The sequence below is a fragment of the Notechis scutatus genome, chromosome 2 (assembly GCF_049901735.1).
Source record: "Notechis scutatus isolate UNSWTSFEM ecotype Mainland chromosome 2, rNotScu1.2, whole genome shotgun sequence".
NCBI lineage: Eukaryota > Metazoa > Chordata > Lepidosauria > Squamata > Elapidae > Notechis > Notechis scutatus.
In genome coordinates, this window is record NC_142010.1 from 6032108 (window position 1) to 6039792 (window position 7685).

A 7685-nucleotide genomic window follows, 5' to 3' on the forward strand; every position below is an offset into this window, starting at 1 on the left:
TGGACCCAGGTATCTCTCTCTTCATGGACTTCAATTATCTTCATGCTCATCTTACATATCATTACTTATTTTATTTACCATTCTAAGTCTTCTATATTAACTTATCCACATATTTCACTCTTCTTAATTCTATCTTAATTAATCATCTTAGTTTGAATCATTATATTTGTATCTTTTGTCCATTTTTTATCATCCCTTTGTCTCATTCCTTATGAAAAAGAAAAAAATAAGTTTCTCCTGAAATCATTAATCAGAGTATGATGCCTCTCTATCTCCCCTAAATTAATCAAATTAACCTTTAAAATAACATCCAATACCCAATCCGATTTTGCTTGGTACATTCTATCTAACTAGTACATCCAAAATAATTAAATACATAATTAGACAATAAATCCAAATATTAAAAACAAATACTATAATAAAAATTTTATAATAACATCAATACCATAATCTTATTAAACTCTTTAATTAAAAACAGTATTCTAAACCTCCCTATTATTAAATTTTAAAGCCAATCATTATTAAACATTTTAACATTTTAATCTCTTATCAACTCTTAAACCATTACAATACTACCATCTCATCTTATGTACCTTGCAAAATCTTTTTGAAAAATTATACTTTATCCATTATCCATAAAAAAATCCTTTTTTTCATTTAATTTCAAAACATTGTAGCTTTTCTCCACCTTTTCCCTTTCTTTCTTCTCCCAACAAACCTTTCTACCCCCTTCTTCTAACCTCTGCCTTACTGGCTTCCCTTCTCTATCGTGTTCCTTTTCCCTTTTGTTTACTATCATCATATTGATTTTGCACCTTATTTTTCCCTTTCTTAAATGTTTTTTTAGATCTTAAGTCCTTTAGTTCTCTTCTTTTCTCTCTTCCTTCTTTCTTGATCAAATTCTGAGATTCATTAAAAATGGCTCCTTCCTTTCTTTCTTGTTCCTCTGCTGTCTTCATCTGTTGTAATGTTTGTTGATAGTTAGTAAGCGCCATTTCTAAAAAAAAGGAAAGCTTCTTCCACACCATCTTTACCATTTTTTTTGCTTGTTCATATTTTTTCTTAGTTCCTCAACAGAGAAAGCCATTATAAATCTTTTCTTTTCTTTCCCCTTCTTTCTTCTTACAACAACCAGAGTATTCCAAAGAAAATAAAAAAATAAAGCAGTCCCAAAGTTATCAGTCAGTCCAAACCAAGGCAGAGTTCTCACTTTCTCCTTCTGGGGTAATATCAATCAAAGAGAAAGAAAGTCCAAATCTGTTTAAAATCTTATTGCAATATAATCTAGTCTTCAAATCCTTAAGGCATCTCCTCCAACAAAGTCTTAGCATACAAATATTTTCTTTTAATCCTCTCTCTTCCCACTCATCGCTTAAAACCAATTTTCACCTAAAAAAATAGGTTTCTTAATATCCAGTTATTTATTCCATAGGAAAAGAGGGTAAGCTATCCTTTCAGCACCATCAAACTGCCGCTTTTTCCTCTTCTGGCAGGTATTATTCAGAAAGTCATACTTTTCAGGAATTTTATTAAATATGTCTTAGAGTCCTAGGAGCCAAGAAAAACTTTCTCCTTTCAAGCACTTTCTCCACTTCCTCCTGTGCATTCTTACCCGGCTGCCAGCTTCATTACGGACCGCCGCTGCACTCCTGGGAAAGGGGTTCTACTGGCCGGGAGGGGTCTGCAACACCCCCAAACCCCTCTCCGGATCCCCTACCTTCAGCTGCCCCTGCAGGCAGCTGCTAGTCGCACCGTCTGGGTCGGGCCCCAATGACTAGCGCGCAGGGATCGCGCAGCTTCGCAAATCCCTGCCGCTCGCGAAGCCGACAAACCGGAAGTCCCCCAAAAAAAAAAGTACTGTCTGTTAAAGCTGCCTATCTTAAGTTGCTACAGGTAGTCCTCCACTTACAACCATTTGTTTCGCGACCAAAGCTACAACGGCTCTGAAAGAAAGTGACATATGACTGTTTTTCCACACCTGTACTGTAAAGCAGTTGCCCCCAACCTTTTTGTGCCGCTGCCCGGTACCGGCATCACAACATGATCCGCGGCCTGGTACCAGCATCAACACGCATGACAAGGCAAGGCGAGCCGAGCGACCAGCCAGCCAGCCGTCCCTGCTTCTCCCCGCCACCTTCAACTCCTCCTTTGTACCTTTGTCGATGGGCTTCGCTTCGGGACGGCTTGGGACGGTCGCTTGCTCGCCTTGCCTTGGGTGCTGAAAGAATCCTCGCACCTTAGTTTCATTTGAAGCTCCCCTTCGATGAAACTAAGGTGCGAGGATTCCTTCAGGACCCAAATGCTGCTTTCCAACCGGAAAAGCTCACCCGGAAGCACTTTCTCGTCAAACAAGATGGCGGCGCCTAGCAAACCAGCGGCCTGGTAGGAAATGTTCCCCAGTACCGGTCCGCGGCCCGGTGGTTGAGGACCCCTGCTGTAAAGCATTCCAGACTATGGCTTCAAAGTAAGGGCCCACTCAGAATACTGCATCCAGTTTTAGTCACTCTTATTATTCAAAAGATTTCGAGATGCTAGAACAGGGGTGTCACACTCGTGGCCCGTGGGCCAGATGCATCATGTGGTGGCCCCACCCCTGCCCGGTTTAGCGAAGGTGGGAAAAGTCCCAGATACGTCATGTGACGACACCGTGATGATGCGAGTTGGACACCCCTGCTCTTAGAAAGAGTGCGAAAAGAGCAGCAGAGATGATTAGGGGGTTGGAGGCTAAAACATGAAGAACAATTGCAGGAATTTGATATGTCTAGTCTAGTGAAGAGAAGGACTAGGGGAGACATGATAGCAGTCTTCCAATATTTGAGGGGTTGCTACAGAGAAGAAGGGGTCAAGCTATTTTCCAAAGCACCTGAAGCATAGCACCGGAAAAGGAATAATGAACGGAAACTGAACAAGGAGAGATTCAATCAATGCAAGAAAGTCCACAGGTGGGTAGAAGGTGGCTGACCCTCCATCAGATCCGTAAAAGGATGGATGGAAAGTGAACAAGGAGAGATTCAACCTGGAAATAAGGAGAAATTTTCTGATAGTGAGAGCAATCAAACTAATGAAACAGATGTTGCCTTCAGAAGTTGTGGGAGCTTCATCACTGGAAGCTTTCAAGAAGAGACTCGGCTGCCATCTGTCATAAATGGTGTAGTAAGGGTCTCTTGTTTGGGCGGGGGGGTTGGACTAGATGACCTACAAGGTCCCTTCCAACTCTGTTATTTGACAGCATAACAGTCTTCCAATATCCCAGGAGCTGCCACAAAGAACAGGGAGTCAACCAGGGGTGGGATTCTACAGGTTCTCACCTATTCGCTAGAACCGGTTGTTAACTTTCTAAGCAGTTTGGAGAACCGGTTGTTGAAATTTCCTTTTGTTTTTTTCCATCTTTCTTACATTCTTGGCAGTATGCCTAGACTTACTGTCTCTGAAGGAGGTTTTTTTTCCTTTGCTAGTACTTTCTTAAAGGGGAAGGATTGTTTTAAGCTTTTTACACTGCTGTTGGGAGGAAATACTCCCCTGTTTGAAGAAATAATTGAATAAGGAATCAGAGCTGCCAGAAAGAAGCTTTTAATGACAAGGAACCAAGATGTGTGACATTCAGCAAGGCTTCTTGGCTAGCTAGAAAGATTGACGTTCAAAGATGAGTTTACATACCCTTTTTGAGTTTTGGCCTGAAGCTGGTGACCATTCAAAGTTACAATGGCACTGAAAAAAGTGACTTAGGACCATTTTTCACACTTACAACCGTTGCAGCATCCCCACCGTCATGAGAGGCCAGGCGAGGAGAAGCGCCCCTTGATGTGAGCGATGTCGAGTTGGCCACGCCCACCCAGTCCCATGACCATCAAGCCACACCCACCAACTAAGCCACGCCTACAGAACCAGTTGTTAAAAAAAAATTGAATCCCACCCCTGGAGTCAACCTTCTTCAAAGCACCAAAAAGCAGGACAAGAAGCAATGGATGGAAACTAACCAAGGATAGAACTAAGGAGGAATTTCCTCTCGGTGAGAACTATTAATCAGTGGAACGAATTGCTTTTAGAAGTTGTGGAGGTTTTTAAGAAGAGATTGGACAGCCATTTGTCAGGAATTGTAATAGGGTCCCCTGCTTGAGCAGGGGGTTGGACTAGAACAGGGGTCCCCAACCACTTGTCCGCGGACCGGTACCGGTCCGTGGAACAAATCCTACCAGGCCGCTGGTTTGCTGGGCGCCGCCATCTTGTTTTGATGAAAAAGTGCTTCCGGTGAGCTTTTCCGGGTAGAAAGCTCACCGGAAGCACTTTTTCATCAAAACAAGATGGCAGCCATTTCTACCCGGAAAAGCTCACTGGAAGCACTGGGCGCCGCCATCTTTTTTTGATGAAAAAGTGCTTCCAGTGAGCTCACCGGAAGCACTTTTTCATCAAAACAAGATGGCGGCGCCCAGCTGATGCCGGTACCGGGCCGTGGCATAAAAAAGGTTGGGGACCACTGGACTAGAAGACCTCCAAGGTCCCTTCCCACTCTGTTATTCTGTTTGTCTAGCTGCCGCTTGGACTCCTACTACAGTTTTTCAGCCTGGTTCCTGTTGTGCCTCCTCTCTCTAGTTAAGAGCTAAAATACGTTCAACAGGGAGTTTCAGTTTCATCTGTAAGTGTAGGTTGTGTCACAACACTGTGTGTGTGTGTCTGTGTGGGTTTGCAAGCAGATGTGTACGTGTACCTATGTACGGCAAATGAAACCAAATATTTAAAAGTTGTGTAATTACTTACCAAGCACATCTGAATTATATAAAGCAAACCCAAATATCTTTACAATCCCCAAGGCACGTCACAGCTTTTGAGCACCCCTAATGTTTGGAAATTGAAAGTTGAAAAAAATTGTACGTGTGATGTATGTGTGTATATGAGTGTATGTGCAGTCATATAGTTTTTAAATTTATGACTGCGTTTCTTAATGATGATGTTTCCGGTCCCAATTAGCATGATTAAACAAGGTCTATAGTACCTGTATTCTGAACACATTTCCACACATGGTTCTCTGCAAACTGCCTACTTCCTTCTCTTTTGCCCTGTTTTCATACACAGAAATTGCTGTGTGCAATACAGACAGAAGCAAGGATAGAAATACATCGTAAAAAAGGGGAACAAGTAACAAAATGTTGCAGGATAAAATATCCGAAAACTCAGAAGACTAAACTTCTGGTCCCGGTGACCAACCCAGATTGGATCCTGCAGTATAAAACATTCCTGCAAATCAGTACTGTTCCAGAAAAATATCGCCTTCCACAAAAATTTTGTGCAATTCTCTTTTTCCTCTTGCTAGTTTAAGACTAGCTTTAATAGAACAAGATTTTAAAATGATTTTACTTCCAGTTAAATTCTCTTGCCTCCCCTTTTTAAAGATGGATAATGAGTCCGGCAAAGCTTCAGTTCTTCTCCAAAACAGCTGTTGATCTACTTTGTGGCCTAACTAGAGTTGTTTTGCCCACATTTGGGTGTCACACTCAAATAATGAGTTCCTTGTTAAGCCAGACTTCCTCAAAACTAATTCTGTCTGGCTCTGTTCAAACAGGAGTCCCTATACCATTCCAGACAAGTAGCTGGCCAGTCTATTCTTAAAAACTTCCAGTGATGGAGCACCCACAACTTCTGAAGGCAAACAGTTCCACTGGTTGATTGTTCTCACTGAGCTACCGGTTCCCCCAAACCAGCCCAAACCGGTAGAATCTCACCCCTCACCAAGGTGTGTGTGGGATAACAACAAAGCCCCCCCAATGCTTGCATTCTCTTTAAAATACTCCAAACGACCACAAATATGGACTGTCCTGGCCAGAAATATTTGCATTTTTACTGCCTTATTTTTTTTTATGAAAGTGAAATGTTTCCCGAAGGTGATCAGAATCACTTTGATCTTAACAACAACTCCTTTGAGGGGGGGGATTCGTAAGCGAGCTCTCACCTGAGAGGATATTCGGCATAAATTGCCAGGGTTTTGAACCCTAAAATCCAAAATTCTGCTTTTCCTTTTGCTTCATTCTCAATATATAGGATGGATCACAACTGCTCTGTCACGTGCCATGACAATTGCACAGTTGTATATTTTACTAATATGTCTCATATTAATGGCTTGTTTGGCCTAGTTGCAATGATAATGATAATTAAGCCCCTCTTTTGACCAAATCTGGCTGGGGTGGGGGAAGGTATTTCAGCATTTCCTCTGTCCTAAACTTGATCAAATCAAGTCTTCCTCTCAGCTAGCATGTTACAATACTCTGGTATTTCTCCCCTCCCCCCCCCCACTCCTTTACATATTAAAGACACGAAACAGTCTAGATTTGAGGAAGCTATGACGTGGCAAAGATTTCCAGTTCCAGTTCCTACATCCAGTACCCTGTTTCCAGTTTAGCCCAGTTTCTCCTTCCTCATATTAGCAACCTGATTAATAAAGATCCATGGTTATCAACAGCCAAATCCCACAACATCCATCGTCCTCTTTGACTTTCTCTGTAACCGTTTGCAATAAAAACCTCCAGTACATTATATGATTGATTAGGGCCAGGGGTCTTCAAACTTGACAGCTTTTAAGACTTGTGGACTTCAACTTCCAGAATTCCTCCTCCAGTCATGTTAGCTCAGGAATTCTGGGAGTTGAAGTCCACAAGTCTTAAATTGGCCAAGTTTAAAGACTAGGCCAAATTTCCCCAGTCTGATCCTATTGGGGCACAATTCCCAGAATTCCCAGTTACCACACTGCTTAGGAATGCTGGGGGCTGTAGTCCATGACAGGCTGAAACCCCTCTTTTGGACACTGTCTGGTTTTGTCTATTTATTATCTATTTACAGGACTTATATGGCTTCTTATCTCATACAAAGACTCTAGGTGGCTCGCCACAATCTTTAAAACGTGGTTAGTGGCCCCAGGATTAAGAAGCACCCCCAAGGCACCAGATCAAACATCGTCACAGCCCAACCTCTATCCTACCCAGGAAAAACCAGGTCTTCACAGCTTTGGAATGGCTTGGGTCTTGAGTTAGAATCATGGGGTTGGACCCCAAAGTATCTAGAAGATGGCAGGTTGGAGCTACATCTCTCTCAATCTTGACATGGCTTGCTGGGGAATTCTGGGAGTTGAAGTCCACCCATCTTCGAGCTGCCAAGTGAGAAACTCCGGGTTTAAGGTCCCAGGGCAGGAGGCCTATTGAGAACTTCTCAGTTGGACAGCCACCTCCTACGCAGAAGATTTCCTTGTCTCTAAAGAGAACCAACTTCAACGAAGCAAGTTTTTCTGACATCCCCACCCCTCACCTTTCTGGTCCCCTTGCTTTCACACCGCTGGCAGTTTCCGGCAGCACCCCATTCCTCATCCCCTTCGTCCTCGCTCTGGCTTGGCTGGAGTCTGGCCTTCCTCCATCTCAGCTCCTCCGGACGGCTGCTTTGACAGCGAGCTCTCCTACGGCTTGCTTCCGCTGCTTTTCTCTCAGCCCTGCCTGGCTACGCCTCGATTTCTACACGGGAAACCACAGACTTCCTGTTCTGGCTTGTTGCTTGGCTTCAGGCAGCCATCGGATTGTCTCTTGTGCCTCCCCGTTCACCCCCCGCACGCACACACACACACACACATAACCCCCAACCCCCACCCGGCCAGAGCTGGCCAGAGCAGCAAAGGAAACAGACAGGTGTGTGGATGGTTTTCGTTCTTC

At 43.5% G+C, this 7685-nt stretch overlaps 1 protein-coding gene across 2 annotated transcripts in view; it reads right to left on the reverse strand.

The window, feature by feature from the left end:
* Positions 1-7476, reverse strand: part of GPSM3 (G protein signaling modulator 3) — a 33389-nt gene extending 25913 nt beyond the window's left edge. Inside the window, exon 1 of one of the 2 annotated variants that reach the window (XM_087953332.1) lies at positions 7291-7476. The gene's annotated coding sequence lies outside the window, so the exon portion shown is untranslated. The remainder of the gene's footprint in view (positions 1-7290) is intronic. The other variant, XM_026686865.2, reaches the window with a different exon arrangement.
* Positions 7477-7685: the final 209 nt, after the last annotated feature.